Here is a 12851-nt window from a genome sequence, read left to right on the forward strand (position 1 = left end):
GTATTTTCCCTTACGAACCGGGAAGTTCTTTAAACAATTGGACTACAGAAGAACTTCCTGTGATCTTTAGGAATTTTACGGAGTAATCTTCAGAACACTCTTGTTACTCTAAAGCCTAGGAGTAATGAGATTTCTTTTGAGAAGTGGGCTCATGTTCAGACATTTTTATTTTCAATAAAACATACTTTTATTATTTATCCGAGTAAATATTCTTTCATTCTGATTCTTTTGACCTTTGACATTCTTTATAAATTTTCATTTCATGTAAATAGTCATTCTTGAATTCATTTATTCCTTGTATATTCTTTTGTATGCTTATCATAGATCCCTAGATTTCAATGACACGGGCAACGATACTACAGATTCAGAGTTCCTTTTGAGTACGATATGTGTTTAGAGGAATCTTAGTACTTTGAAGGTGACAGAAATTGTGACTTGTTTCTAAATTTGTTGAAAATGGTTTTTACCCCATGAAGTGGTGGTAGGAAATATAGCCTTAGAGGAAGGAAAGATTGCGAAATTAGAATTAGCTGAGGAGACAAAACAAGACCTTATTGAGACTATTATGGGAATTAAAAAATGTGGTCCAAAGACGCATGCAGGAGGATTTGTAATTGCCAGGATAAACATGAGGTTTTGGGGCACTGTTGGTCTACCATGGAAAGGGATCTCATCAGTTGTACAATGAATGCCAAATTTAAAGGAGTCAAGACTTATGGGGCATGTATGTTATGGGCCCGAGCTCGTCAAAAGTTTCAAGCTGACAATGACTCATCTTTGTGGACGTCAACTACTCCATTAAGAGGGGGAGATAGCTTCATATGCCAATATTACAAAGTCAAAGTTCGTCCATTTCAAAAAAAAATAGATTATATATAACTGCACAATGACAAAAGTTTGTAGTCTTTTCAAAGATAATGCGCCATACCATAGTACAACAAATGTAACACCCCAAACCCGGCCTAGACGTTATGACCGGATCTGATGCGCCACATCAAAGCGTTCAAAACATTTCGTATTACTTAGTTGGAAAACTTAGTTGGTGTTGTAAAAGACACTTTTAAAAGTAGGTTAAAGTGAATGGAAGCTGTGCACCAGGTAGGAAACCAGGAAGAAGAGGAGGTGAGTCCGTCGGACTGCTTAAGTACCAAGCTCCCTTCGGATCCAATCCTAGACATGCACACCGCCATTGCCACACTCTAACATCTCGTATAATTTTGAGAAAACCGTTTCGTTAGGTCCATCTTAAGAAAATGATTAAGGTTGAAAACGTTTGCTTAGCGGAAGTCTTACTCGTATTCGTGTTATTTTGGAATCACTTAATGTTTTTGAAAACGCGTCCTAGAGCTAATCTATTTCGTTAGTTATCATAGATCAGTTTTATCATAATAGAATTAAATAATAAAGAAACAACCCAAACCATAAAAATAATTAGCGGCCTTATTACAAAAAAAACCAAAACCATAAACGAAAATATGGAAAATCTAGTTCACCAGAAGAAAACGAATTTGCAGAAAACGTGTGGCCACTCCGAATCCCGCCCAGCTCCAAGCCCACCAAATAGGGCTCACCTGCAAGGATGGAAGAAAAAGGGGTGAGTTTGTGAAAACTCAGTGTATACAGAAACCCATCCAAAGCCCAAATCAGCTCGAGCCCATTGGGCCTAAGCCCCATTCAGATAACAGTACACAGTGGACCAAAGCCCTTTTCAGAACACAGTAGCAAGGCCTTAGCCCTTTGTAACATAACAGTGTGGCCCATAGGCCCAGTTCAGTAACATAGGTAACAATAGTAGTAATGCATGCAAACCCATCTGGGGAGACTACTCAACCCACCAACCGCTACACTGCCCCGTACCAGCCCTACACTCCATGTAGGGAATATCTCAACCCACCCAGCCCTACACTCCACAGTTACAGCAACGCTGCTCAAATATCAGTAAGTTGAGGCAAAGCCTCCAGTACGTGGATGAACCACTTTCAATACTTCCTCCATCAATACCCCAATCCCATGCAACAGATATTAATAAAGCATATCATGTACAATACAGTATTAATCAATCATGCAGTTTAGCTAATTTAAACCCTAGGGGTATTTCGGTAATTATGCTCTTTAGGGGTAATTTCGTACTTATGCAACTACACAAGTTATTTCAGTAATTTTTAGCCGTTTTATGCAATTTGGTTCCACCATCTAACTAACATGCTACTTTGCCCATCTCTTGCCCATATTGGTCCGTTAGCCCATTGGGCCCAGTTTTGTCCCATCGAGGCCTTCTTTTTCCGAAGTACATTAAGACGTCACACAAACATACTTACCACCTTGCGGTGCTAGATCTAACAATTACTCTACATCTTTGAGAGCATTCGCATGCTCACAAGCCCATGAAATGCCGAAATTTCGGTATTTCGGCTTTTGCCGAATTGAACTAAGAAAGGGTGTTCGGTACACACCTAATTCGCGACGACTGCTACTGAGATCTCTTCCGATGTCCTAAAATTGATTAGCACAGTTCTTATTTACAAACCATAATCACTAAACCCCAAAACTTACTTATCCATGATCGAACCATGTCCCTCAAAGCCTTTGAAACCTTACCTTTTTGCCAAAATCGATAGCTAGCTCCGAATCCGATTGCTCCAACAACCCACGCCTTCAATCCAACACTTAAGAAGACACTAATCATTGACAGAAAACGTCAGTTAAAAACCCTTAGAGCCACATGCCCAAATCGACAGCCTCCCTAGATTTTAGGGACTTCGGCTTTTCCTAACTTTGTAAAATATGACCAGATCTGAGATGATGAACACTTACCCCTTACTCCTCTTTGATCTCCATGCAATCTGATGCAAATTTATCTTTCAAATGACAGTAGAACTCGACTCCCAAAGTTTTGAAGTTTCGGCTATAAGCCTCCAAATCTATGGTTTTTCGGCTTTTGGGTGATGAAGGAGATGACAATGTGGAACTATAACCTGGATGCAGAATTCCCTACAGGTCTCTAGAGTTCAGAAAGAATAATCATTGATTAATGGAAACACAATGTTATAGGGTTTGGCTCTGAAGAAATCGGTACCTGTAATGTGTGTTCAAGATTTCGGCTTTTATGGATTCGGCAAAAGTATTGATGAACAACAGAATTGATGAATAGTTTTGAAGAAGAAAAATAGAAAAAGAAGAATAGGAGAAGTGGTAGTTTCGGCTAAAGAGAAAAAAGAGAGAAAAGAAAAACCTTGTGATGTCTGAGCAGAAAGGAACGGCACCACTCAATACCCTAGGTGCCGAAATACTAACCTCATAACCCTCTGCCGATTTTTCCCCCTTCAATTCCCAAAATTCGGCCAACTCCTAACATCTCTCCTAATCCCTTAAATCTCTCCCCTTATCACTCCTTAATCCAAGCATTTGGACTGATCCAAACTCTCCTTTAGCAGAATCCACCTGGACTCCAACACTACCCCTCCTGCACTTAAAAATAAATGCATCTATTTGTCAACACAGGGAATCGATCCCATGCCTCCCTCAAAGCTCCACATGCCACCTTTTTAGGAGCCTAGTGGCGTCACCCTGGCCACTTTACCAAGGCTCTTTTTGTGATGCAATTTTCCCATAACTCTATACAAGGACCATCTAGCTAGAACCCCTAACTCCTAAGTCCAAAAATTCAAAAATTCAACCGGGTTTTGGCCAACACATGGGCATTCTATAAGCCCATTTACCTACTCAAAATATTAATTTCACATCCGAATACAAAATTTTAAAATCTTTACAAAATATTGAAAACCACGAATAAATCCGAAAATCAGGATGTTACAACTCTACCCTCCTTAAAGAAATTTCGACCTCGAAATTTTACCTTATTAGAATAGTTGAGGGTACTGTTGATGCATAGCCTCCTCAGTCTCCCAAGTAGCTTTTTCTTTGCCATGGTTCCTCCAAAGTACTTTCACTAGTGGAACTGATTTCCTTCTCAACACCTTGACGTCACGATCAAGTATTTGCACAGGTTCCTCTTCGAAAGTTAAATCTGACTGTACCTCGATTTCTGCGACTGGTATGATATGTGTTGGATCAGATCGATACCTCCTCAGCATGGATACATGAAAAACGTCGTGGATACGCTGCAGTTCTGGTGGTAACTCTAGCTGATAAGCCACGGGTCCAACCCTCTTAACAATTCGGTAAGGCTCAATAAACCGTGGGCTCAACTTACCCTTCTTACCAAATCTCAAAATTTTCTTCCAAGGGAAAACCTTCAAGAAAACCATATCCCCAACAGCGAACTCAATCTCCTTGCGCTTCAGATCCGCATACGACTTCTGTCTATCGGATGCCTCCTTTAGCTGATCCCTTATCAGCCTAACCTTGCTTTCAGTGTCTGCCACCAATTCCAGTCCAAGCACTTGTCGTTCACCCAACTCTGTCCAATACGTCGGCGTACGACATCTTCGCCCATAAAGCGCTTCATATGGTGCCATCTGAATACTTGCTTGATAGCTGTTATTGTAAGCAAACTCCGCCAATGGCAAGTAGTCCTCCCAACTTCCATGAAAATCAATGATACAACCTCTCAACATATCCTCCAGAACCTGAATAACCCTTTCTGACTGTCCATCTGTCTGTGGGTGAAAAGCGGTGCTAAAATCCAATCGTGTACCCAACGCTTCCTGCAACTTCCGCCAAAACTGAGACGTAAACCTAGGGTCTCGATCAGAAATTATCGACACTGGCACCCCATGCAGTCGCACTACCTCCGCCACATATAACTTGGCCAACTTTTGCAGTGAGTAGTCGGTACGAACAGGTATGAAATGAGCAGATTTTGTTAACCTATCCACAACCACCCACACCGAATCTTTCTTGGTGGGTGTCAAAGGTAACCCACTCACAAAGTCCATTGTTACTCTTTCCCACTTCCATAGCGGAATTTTCACAGGTTGCAGTAATCCCGAAGGCAATTGGTGCTCAGCCTTAACCTACTGGCGCGTCAGACATTTCCCAACAAATTTAGTCACCTCTCGTTTTAATCCGGGCCACCAGTACACTTCTCGCAAGTCTCGATATAACTTATTCCCTCCAGGATGCATGGCACAGAGTCCACCATGAGCCTCTTTTAGAATTAACTGCCTCAATTCAGGGTCCTTTGGAATACAAACCCTTCCACGAAAGCACAGAACTCCTTCAGTGTTCAACCCAAAATCCTCGTTCTCACCACTCTTAACTTGCTAGAACCGGAGAGCTAATGAATCATCCTTCAACTGTTTTTCCTTAATCTGCTCAGTCCAAGTAGGCCTTACCTGCAGTTCTGCCAACAAGCTTCCATCGTCGTACAGACTTAATCGTGCGAACAAGGCTCTCAAATCAGTAACAACCCTTCGATTCAACGCATCCGCCACCATATTAGCCTTTCCTGGGTGGTACTCTATCGAACAGTCGTAGTCTTTAAGCAACTCCACCCATCTTCGTTGCCTAAGGTTCAACTCCTTCTGAGTCAATAAATACTTTAGGCTCTTATGATCTGTGTATATGATGCACTTTTCCCCATATAAGTAGTGTCTCCAAATTTTTAACGCAAAAATCACCGCTGCTAGCTCCAAATCATGCGTAGGGTAATTCACCTCATGAGCCTTAAGCTGTCGCGATGCATAAGCGACCACCTTGCCCTCTTGCATCAGTACGCAACCTAACCCCACATGCGATGCATCGCTGTATACAGTAAAGTCCTTCCCAGACACCGGTTGAATCAACACTGGCGCTTCGGTCAATACCTTTTTCAACCGATCAAAAGCTTTTTGCTGTTTCTCGGTTCAGACAAATGGTACTCCTTTCCTTATGAGTTTTGTCAAGGGTGCCGCCATTACCGAGAAACCCTCCACAAACCTTCTGTAGTAACCTGCTAACCCTAGAAAACTCCAAATTTCCGATACTGACCTAGGTGGCTTCCATTCCAGAATTGCTTCAATTTTACGAGGATCCACCTTAATCCCCTTGGCAGAGACCACATGCCCTAGGAAAGTTACCTCCCTCAACCAGAATTCACACTTGCTAAATTTTGCGTAGAGCTCTTTTTCCCTCAACACTTGCAGCACAATACGGAGATGCTCATCATGCTTCGCTTCCGTTTCAGAGTATACCAGGATATCATCGATAAAGACGACTACGAACCGATCCAAGTAAGGTTGGAATACTCGGTTCATTAGATCCATAAAAGTTGCAGGTGCGTTCGTCAGCCCAAACGGCATGACCACAAACTCATAATGTCCATATCGAGTTCGAAATGTTGTTTTATGAATATCCCCTTCTTTTACCCTTAGCTGATGGTATCCAGAACAAAGATCGATTTTGGAGAATACCGAAGCTCCCCTCAGTTGATCGAACAGATCGTCAATCCTTGGTAGTGGATACTTATTCTTAATCGTTAGTTTGTTCAGCTGGCGATAATCGATGCACATGCGCATCGTTCCGTCCTTTTTCTTCACAAACAGGACCGGTGCTTCCCAAGGAGACACACTAGGCCTAATGGAGCCTCTATCTAACAACTCTTGAATTTGAGCCTTCAGTTCCACTAACTCCTTCGGTGCCATCCTATATGGTGCAATAGATACTGAAGCTGTTCCAGGCAACAAATCGATTCCAAACTCAACTTCCCGATTCGGAGGTAATCCAGGAAGCTCTTCCGGAAAAACATCCCGGAAATCCCTAACAGTTCTGATGGTCTCCACAGTCAGATCCTCAGTTTCAGCTTGGCTTACCCAAGCCAGATATGCCTCGCACCCCTTGTGCATCAGTTTCTCAGCCCTCAACTCCGATACTACATTGGATAAGTAATCCCTCCGTTCTCCAATAATCATGACCTCTTCATCATTGACAGTCCTTAACACTATCCGCTTAGCTGCACAATCCAAAGTTGCCTTATGCTTGGTCAACCAATCCATCCCTAGTATCAAATCGAATTCTTCAAGCGGTAACTCCATCAAATCCCCACAGAAAACCCTACCTTGAACCTCCAGAGGCACCTCCTTGAAGAGTTTCTCTACCTTAATCAAATGACCTAAAAGACTTATCACAGACACCCCACACACAGTCTCCTCGAAGTGCACATCCAGTGCCCTAGAAATGTTATATGCCGCATATGAATGGGTTGATCCCACATCAATTAGAGCAGTATAAGGTACACCATAGATAAAAAACGTACCAGTTATGACATCAGGTGCGTCACCCTCCTCGCGGCAACGAGCAGCATACACCAAAGCTGGCTGACGAGCATCCGCGTTACCAATACCCCTGCCGGGTGCCCCACGTCCACGGCCATTACCACCGCGACCTTGTCCACGACCTCTTGGCAGCGGCGGTCCATCCCTCACAGGTTGAGCCGGTCGCATAGCCCCTTGTTCGGCCACCTGAGCCTGAGTGGCCCTCCTAGGACAATCCTTAATCCTATGCTCCTTAGACCCACAACGAAGACAAGCCCCAGAACACTTCCAGCACTCTCCTTGATGCATTCTGCCGCAATCCCCACAAGCTTGCGGTCTACCTGTGTTCATCGGAACTGCTCGAACCGGTTCCTCCATCCTAGCTCTCTTAGCATTTCGATTTGCAGCACCCGCTGGTCCAGCATCCTTCCTGAACCGATTCTGATCCCTATCACGATTCTTCCGTTCGGTTTGTTTCACCTCCTCAGCTATCTTAGCCTTCTCTACTAGTGCAGCGAAATCTCGCTCTCTCTGCGGAGCTATGAGCACCCTTAACTCATCTCTGAGGCCATTCTCAAAATGAATGCTGCGCTCGTATTCGGTGGAAACGATGCCATTAGCATACCGACTCAATCGTAGAAACTCCGCCTCATATTCAGCAATGGTCTTATTTCCCTGAGTCAGATTCAAGAACTCCTTTCTGCGTGCGTCCACATAGCTAGCTCCAACATATTTTGCCTTAAAGGTCTGTTTAAACAGCTCCCATGTTACCCTCTCAGCTGGGGTACCCTCTCTCACAGTAATCCACCACTGATACGCTTCATCCCGCAGCAACGACACCGCCCCTTTCAACTTCTGTTCTACTGAGCAGTCCAGGTCATCCATGATCCGCTCTGTGGCTTCCAACCAGTATTCAGCCACATTTGGGGCCACTCCAGATACGCCCCTAAAAATCTCAGCTCCGTTGGCCCGAAGGCGTTCAGAAATGGACCCCCTATTCATGGGCCCGATGTTAGCTCCGGCCACCCTTTCCAAAACCCTCAACATGGCCTGAGACAGAGCGTCATCCCCTGCAGCCCGGTCATATGGCCCATTTTCATTAACCGGTGGTGGACGTACCTCGCCAGCTGGCATGTGTTCAGATGACGCAGATCCAGCTTGAGTGCTACCTCGGCCTCGACCACGGCCTCTTCCTCGAGTAGCCCTTGTACTTATAACGATTTATCTGATTACGAATTTTATGACATTAGTTTACTGGTTCCACTGTTTATTAATGAATGTCTTATGAACAGATAGAGTTTCAGAGTTATTTTCGCGCAATCACAATTTAGCTACGGTCCCAGTTTTGTAGCCCTAATACTACCTTATCAATAGCACTATCTCTAAGGCTCAGTACTATCTATAGTATTATTTCCAGTCCAATTCCATATAAATATTTAAAGCAGAAAAAGAACACTTACAGACTTGGTGCCGGGGATTCAGTGTGCCACTTCTTTATCAGTCCATAAAAAAACCCATGTTTTTGTTTACCAAAAATAAAAAGATTTCATTTGAAAACACTTTTATTTTAAAACTATTGATTTAACCTCGTTCAATAGAAAAATTTTGAACATCTTTGAAAAACTTATAGAAAAAACTTTTAACCCCGATCTACAGCCGAGTTGTTACAACCAGGCTCTGATACCACTAAATGTAACACCCCAAACTCAGCCTAGACGTTATGACCGGATCTGATGTGCCACATCGAAGCGTTCAAAACATTTCGTATTACTTAGTTGGAAAACTTAGTTGGTGTTGTAAAAGACACTTTTAAAAGTAGGTTAAAGTGAATGGAAGCTGTGCACCAGGTAGGAAACCAGGAAGAAGAGGAGGTGAGTCCGTCGGACTGCTTAAGTACCAAGCTCCCTTCGGATCCAATCCTAGACATGCACACCGCCATTGCCACACTCTAACATCTCGTATAATTTTGAGAAAACCGTTTGGTTAGGTCCATCTTAAGAAAATGATTAAGGTTGAAAACGTTTGCTTGGCGGAAGACTTACTCGTATTCGTGTTATTTTAGAATCACTTAATGTTTTTGAAAACGCGTCCTAGAGCTAATCTATTTCGTTAGTTATCATAAATCAGTTTTATCATAATAGAATTAAATAATAAAGAAACAACCCAAACCATAAAAATAATTAGCGACCTTATTGCAAAAAAAAACCCAAAACCATAAACAAAAATATGGAAAATCTAGTTCACCAGAAGAAAACGAATTTGTAGAAAACGTGTGGCCACTCCGAATCCCGCCCAGCTCCAAGTCCACCAACTAGGGCTCACCTGCAAGGATGGAAGAGAAAGGGGTGAGTTTGGGAAAACTCAGTGTATACAGAAACCCATCCAAAGCCCAAATCAGCTCGAGCCCATTGGGCCTAAGCCCCATTCAGATAACAGTACACAGTGGACCAAAGCCCTTTTCAGAACACAATAGCAAGGCCTTAGCCCTTTTTAACATAACAGTGTGGCCCATAGGCCCAGTTCAGTAACATAGGTAACAATAGTAGTAATGCGTGCAAACCCATCTGGGGAGACTACTCAACCCACCAACCGCTACACTGCCCCGTACCAGCCCTACACTCCATGTGGGGAATATCTCAACCCACCCAGCCCTACACTCCACAGTTGCAGCAACGCTGCTCAAATATCAGTAAGTTGAGGCAAAGCCTCCAGTACGTAGATGAACCACTTTCAATACTTCCTCCATCAATACCCCAATCCCATGCAACAGATATTAATAAAGCATATCATGTACAATACATTATTAGTCAATCATGCAGTTTAGCTAATTTAAACCCTAGGGGTATTTCGGTAATTATGCTCTTTAGGGGTAATTTCGTACTTACGCAACTACACAAGTTATTTCAGTAATTTTTAGCCGTTTTATGCAATTTGGTTCCACCATCTAACTAACATGCTACTTTGCCCATCTCTTACCCATATTGGTATGTTAGCCCATTGGGCCCAGTTTTGGCCCATCGAGGCCTTCTTTTTCCGAAGTACGTTAAGACGTCACACAAACTCACTTACCACCTTGCGGTGCTAGATCTAACAATTACTCTACGTCTTTGAGAGCATTCGCATACTCACAAGCCCATGAAATGCCAGAATTTTGGCATTTCGGCTTTTGCCGAATTGAACTAAGAAAGGGTGTTCGGTACACACCTGATTCGAGACGACTGCTACTGAGATCTCTTCCGATGTCCTACAATTGATTAGCACAGTTCTTATTTACAAACCATAATCACTATACCCCAAAACTTACTTATCCATGATCAAACCATGTCCCTAAAAGCCTTTGAAACCTTACCTTTTTGCCAAAATCGATAGCTAGCTCCGAATCCGATTACTCCAACAACCCACGCCTTCAATCCAAAACTTAAGAAGACACTAATCATTGACAGAAAACGTCAGTTAAAAACCCTTAGAGCCACATGCCCAAATCGACAGCCTCCCTAGATTTTAGGGACTTCGGCTTTTCTTAACTTTGTAAAATATGACTAGATCTGAGATGATGAACACTTACCCCTTACTCCTCTTTGATCTCCATGCAATCTGATGCAGATTTATCTTTCAAACGACGGTAAAACTCGACTCCCAAAGTTTTGAAGTTTCGGCTATAAGCCCCCAAATCTATGGTTTTTCGGCTTTTGGGTGATGAAGGAGATGACAATGTGGAACTATAACCTGGATGTAGAATTGCCAACAGGTCTCTAGAGTTCAGAAAGAATAATCATTGATTAATGGAAACACAATGTTAAAGGTTTTGGCTCTGAAGAAATCGGTACCTGTAATGTGTGTTCAAGATTTCGGCTTTTATGGATTCGGAAAAAGTATTGATGAACAGCAGAATTGATGAATAGTTTTGAAGAAGAAAAATAGAAAAAGAAGAATAGGGGAAGTATAGTTTCGGCTAAAGAGTAAAAAGAGAGAAAAGAAAAACCTTGTGATGTCTGAGCAGAAAGGAACGGCACCACTCAATACCCTAGGTGCCGAAATACTAACCTCATAACCCTCTGCCGATTTTTCCCCCTTCAATTCCCAAAATTCGGCCAACTCCTAACCTCTCTGCTAATCCCTTAAATCTCTCCCCTTATCACTCCTTAATCCAAGCGTTTGGACTGATCCAAACTCTCCTTTAGCAGAATCCACCTGGACTCCAACACTACCCCTCCTACACTTAAAAATAAATGCATCTATTTGTCAACACAGGGAATCGATCCTGTAACACCCCTATCCCGTAACCGTCGCCAGAATAGGTAAGGGGCATTACCGGACTTGTAACTCATGTCAGAACAGTAAAATTTTGAACTTTTTCTTGAGATAAAGATCGTTCGTTTAAATAAGTACTAAGCACAACCAGAGGTAAAATTTAAACTTCACTAAGTAAACATTCAAAAGATGCCATTTTCGCATGGCTTATATACATTAACCAAAAATATTCTTCCTCCACTAGTCTATTCTATACATGCCATAAGATAATCCAAAACGTAGCAGTACCAAACAATGGATAGTGATAGTGTGACTAGTTGCTGATGATCCCTGAGCCTGTAGCTTCCAAATGAGATCTATAAAACAGAGGAAACAGAGTAAACGGAGTAAGCATTACAATGCTTAGTAAGTTTTAAGCAGTGTCAACAGATAACAATCAAATTATAACATAGTTGTTCGTATATTTTATTTCACTCTTCCTTCGGGCATACCATCCCTTTTCCGAATATGCACATCTCATCATATACAATAGGCAGATAAACTTTCATATAAAAGTGAGCTCATGTGACATAGATATATCGTATGATTTCACATAACCTCTCACACTGATCCGATGTCACATAATCATTGGAATAGTCTCATAGATTGCTCTCGTATGCATCACATAACTACCTTATGATTTAGTGCAAATCAAGCTCACATATAAACTTGGAGTACATACCTGTTTAACCTTTCGCATTGAATATATTTATAAGAAATTCTAATTACGAAGTCTTACCCGGACATAATCTCCACACGAAGTTATCGGGTCTTACCCGGACAAAATCCCCACACGTAGTCATCGAGTCTTTAGAGCTCGGATATAGTACGAGCATGAAGCTTACGGACATTAATCAGGGATAATATTCTCGCATAAAGCCTGCGGGGTTTTAACCCGGATATAGTACTGACACAAATGCCCTTCGGGACTTATCACATTTATACACTTTCACATCCATCACATTGGCCACTCGGCCCTGTCACATATATACACTTTCACATTCATCACATCGGCCATTAGGCCTTATCACATATATACACTTTCACATTCATCACATCGGCCATTAGGCCTTATCACATATATATACACTTTCACATTCATCACATCGGCCATTAGGCCTTATCACATATATACACTTTCACATTCATCACATCGGCCATTAGGCCTTATCACATATATATACACTTTCACATTCATCACATCGGCCATTAGGCCTTATCACATATATACACTTTCACATTCATCACATCGGCCATTAGGCCTTATCACATATATACACTTTCACATTCATCACATCAGCCATTAGGCCTTATCACATATATATACACTTTCACATTCATCACATCGGCCATTAGGCCTTATCACAT

The sequence above is a fragment of the Gossypium hirsutum genome, chromosome A07 (assembly GCF_007990345.1).
Source record: "Gossypium hirsutum isolate 1008001.06 chromosome A07, Gossypium_hirsutum_v2.1, whole genome shotgun sequence".
NCBI lineage: Eukaryota > Viridiplantae > Streptophyta > Magnoliopsida > Malvales > Malvaceae > Gossypium > Gossypium hirsutum.